Genomic DNA, 17,483 nt, shown 5'->3' with positions numbered 1-17,483 from the left:
GGGGTCAGGGGAATGTGACCCATTGTAATTACTGGTTCTGTCATTTTGAATACACAATGGATAGCTTGCCAGGTTCTGCCTGAGCGAGTCTGTGATCTTCTGTGAAAGAGATCAACAAAAACAAAAAATTTCTCTGGATATCCATGGATGGATGAGATTTCTGTGGCACCCCGGAAGAGGGTGAGTCAGCTCAGTGACCGCCCAAACAGAGCACCAGCAGCTGCTAGGTTCCACCTTCCAAAACTGTTACCGTGGCCCTGGGAAGACTCCAGGGCCACAGCCCCTTGCCTGAACATCACCCAGAAATTAATCTTAGAAATTCAGGTACGTGGTTTTGTGACTGAAACCTCCAGGCTTTTTTTCCTCTCCACACTTCCCAGTACTTCTGGAAGGCCCATTTGTCACAACCACATCCCTAAGCCACCACCCAGTTATTAAATTTAACTCTAGATGTACAACCTTTAAGAATTGTGTAGTTTCTAGAATGCACAGCTGTATTCGTGGCTTTACAACATCTCAATTTCTACAACACTAATAAATCAGTTGTAGAGTACTAGCACACCAGGTTGGAAGGAATATAACATATAAGGCAATCAATCTTGATTAACAAAAACATAAACATCAGAAGGCTTAACCTGTAACAACATCTTAATTATCTCTCATACAAGGAACTAATATCTCATGATGAGATGCAACACTTTTCTCCTAAGGCAACACATTTTGATCATTCTGTCAGAAAAATTATTGATAACAAACGCGTCAGAAAAATTATTGATAACAAAAGCGAGGGCAGTTTCAAGGGGCCATTGGGAAAATTGGAGACAATGGTGGAGGGAAGGTATAATGGTGGTGGAATTGGTGTTGGAATACTGAATGCCTGTAACAAATCGTAATGAACAACTTTGTAAACCACAGCGTTTATATAAAGTATAGGAGAAATTTACATGGTTAGGCTTTACCTATTCCATGTAAATTCCAAATGTATTACACAGAACTGCTTTCAAAATTTGCATTGATAGCTGAGAAATGATTATTATCATAAAGATATCCAACTATAAAATAAAATCTCCAAAAACAAAATAAAATAAAATAAATAAGTATATCCTCTAGAAATAGTGCATAATCTGAGTCTTGTGTTTGCTACAACATTCTTTGGTCTGAGCTACAAAGTACACAGATTTGACCTTTGGAATGAGATATTGTTATATATCTATTTAAGTCTCTTTTTATATATTTCTGGATTTAGAGTATTCATAACAAATAATTCCACTAAATAAGGAAAAGGTAGGCACTATAATGAGAAAAAAAGAATTAAATGCCTCACATAGACCAGCTATCATGGAAAACATCAAGTATTAAGCATCTAGTTACTCATTAATTTTATAAACTACAAGCAACTAGGAAATTAAAAATAATAACATGGCAAGTAAACTTTATGTAATATGAGAGAAACCTTTAGAGACAGCAGACAGCAAGCAGGTATTTGTAATAGGATAAGTTATATAAATATTTTTACCACAATTTACTGTAACTCTGGAAATTATATATATGCTGTCATGCCAATTATATTAATAAAAGTCAAATATTAAAATATAAATGTTAACATAAATTCAATTTTACACATTTTAATGAAAATTTATATTTCATCTAATACATAAGCCTCCAAATAATTTTTAAAGGAAACTTTAGTCAATTATTTTTAGGTTGACTGTCTGATGATAATGATACTTCATTTTGATTATAACTAGGATAACGCATATTTATTTCTTTATCTTTAGTAGAATCTGCTCTGAATGGAGGTAAACATTCTTTATCTTGTTAGAATTGCTCTATAATTCAGTGTTCTAGCTTTTGGTAATAACAAAGAAAAGCTTTTTGAAAGCCTGTGATTATAGGAGTTGTATAAGGATAAATCAAGGATGATAATTTGAGGCTATTAGGCCCTTTTCATCTTGATAATTAGCAGGTATTTAATGCTTTGTGAACATTTCCAAATTAACCATTAATTAGTCCACTTTTGCAAGTCAAGTCAATCCTATTCTATTGTATAGTTTGTTGTAAGAAAAAATAACACTCAAAGGCAAGATGAGAAGCCATTCTTAGACCTCATATGTAGTAATAAATTTGGGGGAATATTCAATAATAAAGTATAAAATAACATTTAAAACATGTTGTGAAAGAATTTTAATGTTTTTCTTCCTTGACAAATCTTCAGATATTCCCAAAGAATTTCAAAAGCACTTTTTAAATCATCTTAGAATATTGACTTGCTCAAGCGGACCCAGTAACATCTCCATTGGAGACTTTGTTGTTACTGTGTTTGGCATATCGAATACTCTCGGTAGCTTGCCGGGCTCTCCAAGAGGGGCAGAGGAATTGAACTCGGGTCGGCCATGTTGGCCGCTTGTAAGGCGAACGCCCTACCCGCTGTGCTATCGCTCCATCCCAGGGCTCGCTCGAGCAAATTGACGATCAACGGGAGGGCCTTTACCTTTTTACCTTTAGAATATTGACAGTCACAGATTATTTCTATAAAGACCATAAAACTCACCCTTGATAACTTCTTGCAAGTGACAAGTAACTAACAGCAGACATCAGTTGTCTAAATAAGCTTTCAAAGCTAAGAAAAAAAGAATTTTTATAATTACTAAAAAGAAACTGTCAGAAAAATACATGTAGTAAAAGTGAAGAAAAAATGTATAAATATTTTAGAATTGCTGAAGTGTTCTTGGTAGAAAATCAGAATTCACACACTATAGATAGATTATTTAAGATTATGTTAATTTGCATCACGGTTTAAAAAAGACTTCACAGGGCTGTCGAATAGTAGGGAGCTTCCCTTTCCAGGGCTGACCTGAACTCAATTCCTAAAGTCCCATATAATTGCTTGTGAGCTGCCTGGAGTGATCCCTGAGAATAGGAGTATGTACTGAGCACCATTGGATGTGACCTCCTGTACTCCTATTCTCCCACTGTTCACTGATTTGCTCGAGAGGGCACCAGTAACGTCTCCATAGTGAGATTTGTTGTTACTGTGTTTGCATATCAAATATGTCACAGGTAGCTTGGCAGGCATTGCCATGCGGACAGAATAGTCTCAGTAGCTACCCTCCTAAAATATGCCTCATATTTATTGTAAAGCACATAGTCATTTCATTTATTTCTTTTAAAATTTCTTATTAATGGTAACATTTAAGCTCTTAGTTCTGTAATCCTTTACCATTCACATAGGATATTATCACATAGGCTTCTTTTGATCTTGGTTCTATTTGTAAAATAATTAAAGTAATTATAATTTTAGGGAGAATTTTAGGTTTCTCTAAAAGAAATTTTCACATATAATTAAATTGTACTAGTGAATAATTTTCAGACAATGAGTACATAGTTTTGCAATCACTTTTTGCTTCTGTGCTATATGTTGTTTTGAAGGTCTATCTACTTGCTTTAATTTGTTATGTCTAAATATTAGAATAGCATCATGTTTGAGTTCAGAGACTTATTGCAAAGAACTAATCCTGTATGAAATTAAAAAATGCCTAATAACTATCTAATTTTTTTCTTTTCCTGAAAATTACATACATTTAGCAGAATTTTGACTTTGTTCTTATCAACAGGGTGCCAATAAAGAAATGTAGTAAGGGAATACAACAATGGCCAAAGAAAATAACTAGGAACTGGTCTAGAAAACAGTTTATTTACAGGCAGACTGAGAGAAAAATGTTGGGAATGGGGCAGGGTCATTGTTGTTGGAACATTAACCCTCTGTATAACTTTCAAGTAATAGTCCATGGAATTACAATGAAGAAAATGAACTTCTAATGTAAAGGATGTTTATTAGAGTTTTATTTATTTATAATAGCCAAGAGATGGAGATAATTCAAATGCCTAGAGGTACATGAATGAATTAAAAAGACTGTCACATCCATGCACACATACATTCACCTACACACACACACACACACACACACACACACACACACGCACTGCTACTACTAAGCTATCTTGAAAGATGGAATCTTGTTAAAGTGTCACCTTGGATGGCACTGGAGGGGGGTAATGCTAAGAAAATTAATTCAGAGGGTGAGAGTCAAATATTACAGGACCTCACATGTATGGAAGATAGAGGAACAAGGCAAAGAAAAAGAAACGAAAGGTATCTCATAAACTCAGACATCTGAAATGAGATTCCCAGAATGGATAGGTGTGGTCAGGGTATCTTAGTTGGAGAAGGGAACCCAATGGACTGTAGTGAGTGGATATTGATAATTTGTCAGCAGTGTGGTGAGCTAACATATGTCGAAGAAATGTGAACTTACACCTTTGAAGTAAGAACACTTTTTAATATGTCAATTTGGAAGGTAGAGATAAAAAACTTTACTGCTCAATTCTTGTCAATCTATATAATGTGTCTTAATGTTTCTTTAGTCTTATGTATTAACTTTCATAACAGATTAATAGATATTTTTACTATTGAAATTATTTTATACCCATAATACATTGCTTACTTTGACTGAAATTACACAAAAAAGTACCATTCTCTGTCTAGCAGTAAAGAAATTCAATCATACTATATTAATTTCAATATATTAATGGTGTCATGCTTTAATTCTGACATATTTTGTGGCCAGTATTGAGCATAGCACTGAACATACTATGCTCATATAATGAAAATACTCAACTCTAACTAAACCGTATTTCTTAGTTTCTACAAATATATGTAGATAGATTTAGATACAGAGAGAGAGAGAGAGAGATACGTATTCCTAGTTTGATCTTTTCTTGAGAGAATTAAGGTAACCATATTATAATAAACTTCTCAAGAAACAAGAAAGAACATTTTGTTTTTATTGTTTATTTTCTTTTGTTAAATAAAGCAGGTTTGTGGATAAGGTATAATCTCAGAGCAAGGTATGGCTAGAAATTAGGGTCTTACTCCTAACTCTGTACTCAGAGATGTAACCTGGTTGTAACACATGCAAGGCAACCGCTTTGCTAGCTGTACTATCTCTTAGGCTCCATGGATGTTTCATTTTTCATTGAATAATTGCCTAGATCTGCGGGTCAGGCCAACGTATTTGCAGTTCTATCCCATTTACTCTTAGTATTCTCCAAATAGCCTGTAGAAAAAGCACTTTCGTTTGCTCCTCTAGAGTTCAGGAATCTTTTTCATTATTTTTTATTATTTATTTATTTATTTATTTATTTATTGGCTATTTGGACAACACCCAGAGATGCTCAGGGATTCCTCCTGGCTCTGCACTCAGGACTTACTTCTGCTGGTGCTCAGGGGAACATGTGGCATGCCATTTGCAAGGCAAACACCCTCCCTGCTGTACTATCTCTCCAACCCCAGGAATCTTCATTTTTAAAGATAAACACATTTGGAAGTTCTCAGAAATCATGAACTCTTGCATCGCAGGAGTTGGTGTTTGGAAAACAAACTTGCTAATCAAAATTGACCCACTTGGTGAGTCTTGGGGTGGGAGAGAAGGGCTGAGCTCAAACTTTGCATGCAGGAGGCAGGCCAGGCCAGACTAGTCAAATACCCCAGGGCCACGGGTACCGTGCTGGGGTTCCGTGCTGGGGTGGCCCCGAGACCAGCCTCTGGCCCTAATTGGTAATTGGCCACGTCCAGTTTATCCTGACCATCTTCAGGTTCTTTATGAAGTTAGAGCTGCAGCTTCGAGAGGCAGACACGTGGTGTAGGCCGAGGCCTGAGGGGGTCGGATGCAGAGATGCGCTGATGTGCTCATGTCTGGGGGCCTCGCACACTTGGGCCAGTCCACACATGCGCTCCATTCTCCTTTGTAATGTATTCAGGCTGTACCAAATCAAAGCGCCAACAAGGCCTTGGCAAAGATGTTTTGAAAAATAAACACAGTTAAGATTTTCGTTAATATTTAAGCATCAATTTAATGGATGTTTTCAATTCTCAGACCCCACTTATGCAAATAAAAAAAAATGCCATTTAAAAAATATATGCAAACACCAAGATTTACAAAGTTTTTCATAGTTAGGGTTTGGTTTTCCATGCTATGTTCCCATGCCAATCCAGCCAGCTGTGCCTCTTTTTCTCCTCTGGGGCTCCCAGGACCGCTCCCACTTGCCTGCTCTCATGCACAGGGGTAACTCTTGGCTCTGCACTCAGGAGTTACTCCTGGCGGTGCACAGGACCCTATGGGATGCTGGGAATCAAACCCTGGTGAGCCGCATGCAAGGCAAACACCCTACCGGCTGTGCTATCTCTCCAGCCCTGACTGGCACCTTTTTAAGTTTGGTTGTTGATGTCCTGATCTCTTGTTTGCTGTGGACTCTGTGGTTTGGACATTTAGCTGGATCTCTCCATTGCACCACATTCCAATGCAGAGGCCCTTGACCCTTGCTTCCCATTGCTGCCCATCTATCTCTCACATCCTTTCGAATTTATTTTCTTCATTGGATTTCACTGTATATTCTGGGCCAAGAGTGAGCTAGTCATCCACCCCCCTTTCATACATTGCATTACTTGTTCAGATACTCTGTATAAGACATATAATTGAGATCTTCCTGTGTTTGTCCTGGCTTACACATATTTTACACATATTTTCCAGTTCCATTCTCATTGCAGTAAATTGCGTGATTTCATTGTTCCTTATAGCTGTATTATATTCATTCTGTATACATACTACTTCTTTATGACACACTATTTATGATTAGAAACCTAGGTTAACTTCTTATTTTATTGTTCTAAGTGCTGCTGACTGGATTCCATGGGAAGTCAAAAGATTGCGCGGCCGCCCACCTATGAGATGGTCAGGCTTCTTCATCAAGACCCTGAATGATTGGTTTGAGGCTGTTCGTGTTCCTGGAACGAGCAGATGCCATTGGGCTACATTAGCACGTGACAGAGATAAATGGAGACGTTACTGGTGCCCGATTGAGCAAATTGATGAGTAACGGGATGTCAAGTGATCAAGTGCTGCAATAAATTATAGCGTTTATGTCTTTTGGCACGATTGTTTATGTGTCCTGGGGGTAGATAACTCAGAAGTAGAATTGGTGAGTCATATCATTACTTGATTCTTTGTTTGCTGAGATATATTCAAGTATACAATCCATTTAATATATAAATTGTGTGTCTATTGTGAGTTCAGTACCATCGGAAAACAATTTGTTGTAACTTTTGTTTATGTATCACTACAGAAATTTACCGGATGGAGCTATAGCACAGCGGGTAGGGCATTTTCCTTGCACGGGACCAGACTGGGTAAGTCGGGTTCGATTCCTCTGCCGCTCTTGGAGAGCATGGCAAGGTACTGAGAGTATCTCACCCTTACGGCAAAGCTGGGCAAGCTCTCTGTGACGTATTTGATAAGCCAAACAAAGTAACAAGTCTTCCAATGGAGACGTTACTGGGCCAGCTCAAGCAAATCGATGAACAATGGGAAGACAGTGCTACAGAAATTTATGTACAGTTCCAGAATGTTTGTTGAACATGTTTATTTATTTATTTATTTATTTTTGCTTTTGTGGGTCACACCCGGCGATGCTCAGGGGTTACTCCAGGCTCATGCACTCAGGAATTGCTCCTGGCGGTGCTCGGGGGACCATATGGGATGCTGGGAATCGAACCTGTGTCGGCCATGTTGGCTGCGTGCAAGGCAAACGCCCTACCCTCTGTGCTATCGCTCCAGCCCTGAACGTGTTTATAAATGAGCAATTTCCAACATAGTTGTCTGGAGGGTATATGGAAATGCACCCTAAGAAGACTAAGACCGGAACAGGTGGGAAAGTTTATAGAAGGTTTAGTCCATGAAAGTAACTGGTGTACTTGCACAATAAATATTTGCTGTATGTTTTATATTTCACTGAAGTATTCTTTTGGAAGCAGTGTTGTGCTATTAGAAAGAATAGTGTGAAAATCATTGTAAAGATTTCCTATTTTTCTTTTAAATATAAAAGTACTATTCTTTTAGAAAACAGAAACTGACTTCATTTCTTTGAATTGATACTGGCAAACTCTACCTGAGTAGAAGCGTAGCATTACATTTAATATGTCAAGACGTGTGTAGTTCAATCATTTATTTTTTCATTTTTGATTCAGAGTAGGTGATTTGAAATTGCTATCACAATCAGTCACAACCTCCCAGATGGGGATTTGTTATCAAAGCCTGCACAACAGGTACAATCTCTGCAGACTTTCTCTTCTTAACTTCTTAATCACTTTTTTTCTGATGCAAGATAATTGTCCTACTAAATTTTTAAAAATAACTTCTAAACTGCTTTGTCCATATAGATATGGGTCAAATTTGCATGGATTTCTATAATTTTGAGATTTGTATAAGGAGGCTATTATTCATTATGTATATACTTCTATGTATGAACTTCATGAAATATACTCCATACATTCCTTTATATATCATAAAAGAAATGATTGGCTTCTAAATTAATATTCCACAAATGGCATTTAGTTATGTCACTGTCGCTGTCACTCTTCTTCCGTTGTTCATTGATTTGGTCAAGCAGGCCCAGGAAAGTCTCCATTGTGATGCTTGTTACTGTGTTTGACATATCAAATATGTCACGGGTAGCTTGCCAGGCTTTGCTGTGAAAACAGGATACTCTCAATAGCTTCCCAGGCTCTTCAAGAGGGGCGAAGAAATCGAATCTGGGTTGGCTGGGTCAGCCACGTGCAAGGCAAATGCCCTACCCGCTGCGCTATCACTCAATTAAAATATATTTGTGTCTTAAACCTTTCATTTTTCCATTTAGCATGAATAGCTTTGCATATCAATCAATTTTCAGTCGGTACATAATTTTAACTAGATGTTTTAACTAGACTTATTTGGGTATATAATTTATATCTGATTTGAAATTAGCTTGTTCTAAATACTTAACTTTTTAAAATACTGCTTGAATATACATACACTTCTAGAGGTTTATAATTTCAAATGAAAAGATTTTTCTTAGGAATTGCTGAGTCACAGTTTTAAAAATTTTGGTATACTTTGTCAATTATGCTCTGAAATATGTATGTTGGTCTCCACTCTCACAAAGTTAAATAATCTATAAGTTTACCAATAAAAAGGGATATAATAACATTGATGTTGACATATATTAAGCATAATATCCATGAGAAACCATTATTGTAAGCTATAAAATAAAATTTTACAAGAATAAAAGGTTTATTATATTTTATAGTAGTTTGATAAAAACTACTCACTCTGATAATTATAGATTGATCTCTCTTAAAGAAATATCAAATGATATCATTTCAACTTCTGTGCTATCCTATGGTATTGAAGAAAAGACTATTTTGTTGCATGGTTTCCTGATTGATAAATATAGAAAAGTAAAAATTATTACAGAGTAGGCATAGGGAAAAGAACAGCATTCTTCAAAGCAATTCCTTCTACCATTTAATTACCTTTCTCTTTTAAGTAGTTCTACTGGTAAAACCCTCAATTTTGAGGTGTAGCTTTATTCATAAAATTTTTATTTGAAGCCCCTTGATTTGAGTATTTCTAATGGTAGAAACACTCAATTTTGAGTTATAGGTTTTATTATTTATTTTAAAAATGTTATTTGAAGCACAATACTGTTCACCATAGTTTTATGTGCACAACATTCCAACACCAGCCCCCCCCCCCCCCAACCAGAGTGTTCACTGCCCTCCATTATTTTTTCCCTGGTCCATTCTGTCCAATCCCTCTCAGCTCTGCAGATAGATTATCATAATCTGTTGCTTTCGGCCATTTATTTTATCACCACCATTTTTTTAATGTCTTGTACATAAGAGAGATTGTCCTTTGTCCTCCCCTTTCCTAACTAACTTAACTCAGAACAATACTCTCCAGATATATCCATGTACTGACAAATTGCACGATTTCTTCTTCTCTTATAATTTAGGTTGTATTCTATTATGTTTATATACTATTGTTTATCCAGTTATTTTTTCTTGGACTCTTGTGTTATTTCTAGATTTTGGCTATTGTGAACAGTACTGAAGTGATCATAGGCACACAAATGTCTATTCATAACAGATATTTTGGGGCTCTTTGGGGTAGGTACCCAGAAATAGAAATTCTGTGTTATATGGAAGGCTCAATTCTTAGTTCTTCATTCTTAGTTCTACAGGATGGAAGTAAAGCTATTTTGTCAACATAATTTCCTAATTGATAAATATAAAAAGTGCTAATTTGGTAGTACACCTGGCTATACTTAGGGTGTACTCCTGATAATGTAATGAACAAAATTAAGATTAAATATATCAGGCATAAATAAAACAAAGGTAAAAGATTCTAAAGAACTAATTTGGAATATTCATTGAGGGCCTGTGTGATTGGTGAGTAATATGCTAATGGAATAAGAAACCAAGATGTGATATGGGAGAGAGATAAAAATAGACCTTATGCAATACTAATAAGGAATTTTATTGTAATAGATTCATTTACTTATATGTTAAAATAAACTGTTTTAGGGAACTCTCGCTGGATAACTCTAAACTATTTGAAATACAAGCAAAACCACAAAACAGATGAAAATATCTCAAGTCATTTTGAGTATACAGGAAAGTGGGTAGGGCGTTTACCTTGCAGACCCAGGTTCAAATCCCAGTACCCCATGTGGTTCCCAAGTCCACTAGGAGGGATACCTGTGCGCAGAGCCAGGAATGAGTCCCGAGAAGCAATAGATGTAGCGCAAAAAAAAAAAAATCAATAAATAAATGCTCAGTGATTAGAAAGATCTAAAGTTGCACTGATAGAACAAATTAAGTCAGTATATTTCCATATTTTGACTTCTCAAAAGATTCAGTGAGTTGTCTTTTATCTAGTTGTTATTTTAAATACAATTGAAATAAAAATAAACCTGCATTCTAATTAGCAGTAATTTTAATGTCATTTTAGAATAAAAGAGAGTTATTCGAGCGGTAGGGCGTTTGCCTTGCACGCAGCCAACATGGCTGACCCGAGTTCGATTCCTCCGCCCCTCTCGGAGAGCCCGGCAAGCTACCGAGAGTATCTCGTCCGCACGGCAGAGCCTGGCAAGCTCCCCATGACGTATTTGATACGCCTAACACAGTAACAACAAAGTCTCCAATGGAGATGTTACTGGACCCGCTCGAGCAAATCGATGATCAATGGGAGGGCCTTTACCTTTACCTTTACCTATTAACCAGTAAAATATTGCTTCAAATATAAAGATTGATATAAAACTAAAGAATGTAACAGTATGATTCTGGAAATATTATAAGTTGACAAAATGTGAACTTTATCTGAAATAATCATTTCAAATTAAAATAAGAAAAAAATTGGCTAGCCAATAAGTATTGTTAAAAGAATACTTGGGAATAAATGAAATAAAATCCATAAATATTATTAAGGTATCTCATACTATGTAACAACATCATTTCTATATTTAGAATACTTATAAGAAATTATCTTTAAAATGACTATATATAAATACAGCTAGATATCAGTAATCACCTAATCTCATATATGTAACACATTTAAAAATCTTGCAGCAGAATTTTCAACAGAAACAGGATATTAGGTAGTAACATGGATGGAAAGACCTCCATTTTACTAAAGGATATATAAAAAGAAAGATGTATGAAAGAAAAACATAAATATAAGTAACAGACATGTAACATATCACCAAAATTTATAAATAAAATGACAGTGAATTATTTTATAACAATTTTATCAAATATTGATACTGGTTACAGCACCAATCAAAAGACATAAACTGTAAGTAAGATTAAAATCCAGCCCTCTGCTGGTTACTGGATAGAAAACCACTGAAGTTTTAGTGATAAATATCTGTTCAAAAGAAAGAGTCATGAAACAGTAACACACTTTAGAACTAGAGGTAGGACTGCCACATTTAAATCAGATATATATATATATATACATACATTTCAAATTTCAAAAAGTATGAGGGACATGTATTACAAAAAGATTAAGGTGTCAATTCATCTAGATTGCTCATCAATATTTATGCATCAAAGGAATGCAACATCTAAAGAAACAATTCACCAAAGAGACATACTCACAACATAATAATAGTATTAGGAAAGTTAAATACCTCATTTCTCCAATGGTTAATGAATAAGACCAAAGGAAAAGAAGCAGCAGCAAAGAACTACAATAATAGATCAGCCTTAAATTAGGAATTGGATGAACTTTTTAAATAAATGTTATTTGGAGTGGAGTCGGGAGGCTGAAGTCACTCCTGGTGATTGTCATTCTTGGAAATTCATAAATTCATAAGCTTCCTTCATTTTTCTCTGTTTTTGAAAACAAAAACTTTTAATGCAGCCAGCATCATATAATATTTATTTTAAACTCATTTGATGAGGTTTTCGGAGAGTTTGAAAGCAGCTTACTTTGTAGACTTCCTAATTTTTAAGGTAATTGCATTATCTTTCTGAAGAGCTAGAACAATATACTTTAAAATTTATAATAAAGTGTTAAATCTAAGGATATTTTACATTAATGTGGGTGGCATTCTCATCACGAGTGTAAAAATCTTTAACTGAGTTTTATAAATTGTCATATCATCATAAAGATATATCTCATTTTCGCTTCCAGGAAAACATAGTGATTATAAGTATTTTTAAATTATTTTATTATTTTTGTGTTTTAAGGATAACACATATATAAGGCCAGAGCTCAAACACTGAATCATAATCCCAGGATATTTCACTAACTTTCCTTCATTTTATCTCCTTCTGAGCTGGCTTATTAAACAAAATTGACAGTTGTTTTGATGTTTAAAAATCCATGTCTTCATGTATGATTCTGGCTAATACATTTTTATACTTGACATTTTAATAACCCTGCTTTATACATGTGAAATAAGACTTTTTTTGTCTCAAGTTTCACCTTTGCTCTGCTTTGAATTGTATCGATTCTGAATTGCATTTTGCTCTCAAATATCCCTGCCAGGTTTTGGAAATGACAGCGAATTGCTTGTAGGTTAACTCATTTAATTACCTCTGTTTCCTAGCAAAGAAATACCATGTATGGAATAGTAGTTCGGCTCATGTGAAAAAAGCAGGAAGTTGCTAGACCACGTGGAAAAATGATGAAGGAAACACTTGGATTCATAATGTAACAGAGACTCATTTTCAAGTTGCATTGTGGAATTTTCTCTGTTCATGTTCTATATCTGTGACAGGGTTTGGCATTGTGTCTGATTCATGGTAGATGCTGGCTAAAAGTTTATGGGATAAAATTAGTCAACTCTGCTCTATTAGCTTAATGTCCTAGAAAACCTTCATTGCAACGGTTGCAGGACTGATGGTATTCAAGTAGTCTGCGTGTGTGTTTGTCTGTGTGCGTGTTGTGAAGAGGTTTCATATGCTGAGCACCATACAGAACTATATTTTTTAGGCTACATCATTAGGTAGCTGGTTCATACCGAGAATAAACTAGTCAAGAATGTCAGAGGCCAAATGCGATTAACTCCAGATGCATTAAATTCTTTAACAACTGGGAAACAACTAGGTTTAGCTTTCTGGTGAATTTAGATTACGTGCAGCATAATTTGGTGAGGGAAGTTCTGAAAACAGGAGTTTCTGCCTTATCTATTGGAGCCTACCACAGGCCCTTCTGAGTCACATGGAAATCTCATTATTTTAGGGAATAAGTCATTCTGCTATGATGCTAAAAAGGAAAATTAGGAGTGAGTAAGCATACCTATTAAATGTTAAGCTGTGACTAAAATGGGACAACTAGTTCAATTACAATTCCTGTGTGGCTGAAATTTGATGTTTATGTGCCTTGCCTTAAAACAAACAAACAAACAAACAAAAACCAGTAAGGCTTAAAAGTGTGTCACATTTAACAGTATCAAAGGCAACGTTTGTGAAATAGCTTTATCAATTGTAGGTTTTTCTGGTGTTAATTTCATTAGTAAAGGGAATATAAAAGTATTTGTCTGTAATTTTGGAATGATTTTGAGACATTGCTAAATTTGAACCTTTGGCTTATATTGTAGAATGCATACATATAGTTTATAATTTATTCAGATACTTTGCTCAAACTTGAGCCTACAAAATATTTCACTTTTCCCATTAAAGCACTTGGTAATTTTTCTTACTTTGACACAGGAATCTGAAGTCTTTTGTCCTTTTCTGACACACTTCTGTGACTAATGCATTATGCAAACTGCTGACATAGTTCCAACCTCAAACCTGTGTTGGTCAATTCCAGCCACTGATATATCTTCATTTGTCAACAGCCTTATCAGTAGCTTCTGAGTAATAACCTTAGTCACATTTAAAGGAAAGTTCTAGTCATAAGATTGCTAGGACAAATATTTACATTTCTTGCAAAATTTGGTTTTATTTATGTGATGAGTTCTTAGGTGTTCTCCATTTCAGAAGTTATTTTTCATTTTTCTTGTTATTATTTGAATGTTTCTCTTTTAATAAGCTAGAACTTCAACTAGAATGTGTACCGTAAACAAAAATTTAAGTAATCATTCTGACATCTATTAAGGGTAGAAATAAAATATCTATTAATATTAAAATAATGTTATCATGATTCGTTCAAAAAAGGCTTATATAGCTTTATAACACTATTGACTTAAATATTTTTATTTTGTGGTGGATAAAATTAAATAGTTCTCTATGATTTTTTTTTTACAAACCACATTTTTATACTATATATTCCAATTATAGTTTACCTGCCTAGGTAACTGCGAGATATATTTGATATTGTTAAGCCGGGGATTCTGGGTTCCAAAGTGACAAGACAGACAGAGACAGAAGCACGATAAAGCAAAAGCAGTAGGAGTTTTATTCCAGTGTATTCCAGATTATTTCACAGTCTCTTGATAGCGACCCTGACTTCAGGCAACAAGCAGTTTATATGGTTTGATTACATAATCAGTATATGCTTTATTGTTTCCAAATGAATCTTACTTAGTTACCAAACAAAGGTGTTTTGGCAAGTGTCTAGGGTAACAGTGGTTAGGTAACAATTAAACAATATTTTCCAGTATCAGTACCAATTTTATGATTACATAGACTTTTCGTTCTTTTAGGGTTAACAAAAAGCAACTTCTGGGGCATTGTGAGAATTGATTAATTGATCCCACTTTCTGAGCCCAGGAACTTTCCCAGGTGGGTTCAGGTTGGCTACTTACTCATGGTTTCATTGCTGGGAAACTGAATCTGTTTTAGTTCCAGGTGCTGAACCTGAGGTATACCTGATTTTTCTCATTTCTGTGGCCTGTCATGGTGTCAGTTTTGCCCTTACAATATTAACTTCTCTAGAATCTGGTTAGGTAGTAGTTTCAACATTTGCTAGCTGAAAGATCATCAGAGAAGTTCCTTGAAATCTGTGAACCTTGTTTTCCTTATCAGAACAGATGTGGTAAAAAATCTACTTAGTCATTTTTGCTTGTATAACAGAAACAACACAAATCTATGTTGTCTATGCTGCTGAGTAAATGCTTGTTAATTGAATGAAGGCAACTAATTTACTGCACAGTTCCTTCATTTCTTTCCTCTCACTGGCCATAATGTAGACAACTATTCCAATCAAGGATGACTTTAAAGATTTTATACTTTCAGATAAATTGTAAGTGTTTAAAAGTTGAAATTCAAGTGTACCTCTCCATATTACTATAACAACGAATGTGTGTGAAACTTAAATTTACTTACCTTAAAGATGTTTATTTTTAATGCAACCTTAAATCAATACAATAAGATTGCATTGCCCACACAATAAGTGTGGAATATCTAAATAGATATATCCTCCTTTTCTCTTAGCACTGCTTTAAAATGATTTTCATGAGCCAGGAAAATAGTCCAGAGATTGAGTTGAGGCTGACCCCAGTTTCACCCCTGGTACCAAATTGTCCCATGTCACAGAGCCTAGAGTAACCCTGGAGCAAAACTGTGTGTGAGAAAATCAGCCCATGATTTCAGTATTCAAAATTCAGTAGGCAAAAGACATACTTAGGAGTGTTTACCTTAGGATTTGTCTCCTATTTACTATAAATTAATATTTTATATTTAGTAATTCCCAGATACCCTCTTATTTCTCAATGATGATGCCTGAGTACAATATAGGATATAATTTTTTTAACAGGTAAGTTGCAAATATTTTTATATAATATCAACAAGTAAGACTACAAAATTCTATGTATGATACACATGTAAGGTGTTTCTATAAAAAATTCATAATTGTCCAGAAATTGATTAGTATTTACATTAATTTACTTGAGTGCTTAGGAACAAAATCATTCAAACATGAATCTCTCTCAAAATTCTCTAAGACACTGAAATTCTGAGTATCTGGACAGAGAAATCATTTTACTTAACAAAATAAATAGCTTAAGAGGTAGATAACATGGTTATCTAAGAGTAAATAAGATTAAAATTTTCTTACTTTATTATTTTCATCAATATTTATCAACATTTATTCATTCATTCAATTGAGGACCCCAAGGAACACAGTTCCCTAGACGGTGCTTTGTGAATGTGAGCGGTATCTGAAGTCAAACCAAAGACCTCATCCTTCAAGGTAGACATATTTGCCACTGAGTCACTTCTAGATCCCCTGAAAAATCTTATAAAAACATAGTAATATTTGTCTTCCAAGATAACTTTACATTGGTTATTTTGAAAATTTTATGCATAAGCAGAAAATTATATGTGTATACACATTCGTATGTATGAATATATAAATACAAATTAACATACGCACAGATATTCTCAATAAAAAGATTTTATATATTTAAAATAAATGTATTTATTTTCAAATGAAGTTGTTTTAATAACATATTTCCACATTTTAGGAAAAAAATGAACAACGTAGCAGAGAAACACTAATTACCATTATTTTTCACATAATCACAAAATTTAAGGAGGACCTTCCTGGCTGCTTGCATTTTAAAGTGACCCAGTTTTTCTTTTCTTTTCTTTTTAGAAAATGTTTATTTATTTTTTTAAATTAAAAACCGTGGTTTGCAAAGCTGTTCACAATACAGTGATTACAGGTTTTCAGTGTTCCATCAACATCCACCAGGAGAATGAACGACCTTCCCTCCCGATTTTCCCAGACACCCTCCAAGCCCCACCCATTATCAGGCACACAATAACTTGATTTTATATTAATTGCTAAAACTAAATGACCAATGGAATGATCAAAAATATTTCAGTAAAATAAGCTTTTGAAATTTTTTCTATCTCACCTGGGGTCTGACAAAAATTAATTAATTCATTATTTTAATTTTATTATATATTTTAATATAATTAATAAGTAATATAATTAATTAAATAATTTAATATAATTAACTTATTTATTATTTTAATTGGGTGGAGCTATAGCACAGTGGTAAGGTGTTTGCCTTGTGCGCAGCCAGCCTGGCTGACCAAGATGGGTTCGATTCCTCCACCCCTCTTGGAGAGCCCGGCAAGCTAGAGAGAGTATCACGCCTGCACGGAAAAGCCTGGCAAGCTACCCGTGACATATTTGATATGCCAA

The sequence above is a fragment of the Sorex fumeus genome, unplaced genomic scaffold (genome assembly GCF_029834395.1).
Source record: "Sorex fumeus unplaced genomic scaffold, SorFum_2.1 ptg000002l, whole genome shotgun sequence".
NCBI lineage: Eukaryota > Metazoa > Chordata > Mammalia > Eulipotyphla > Soricidae > Sorex > Sorex fumeus.
This window is presented reverse-complemented; position numbering follows the sequence as displayed.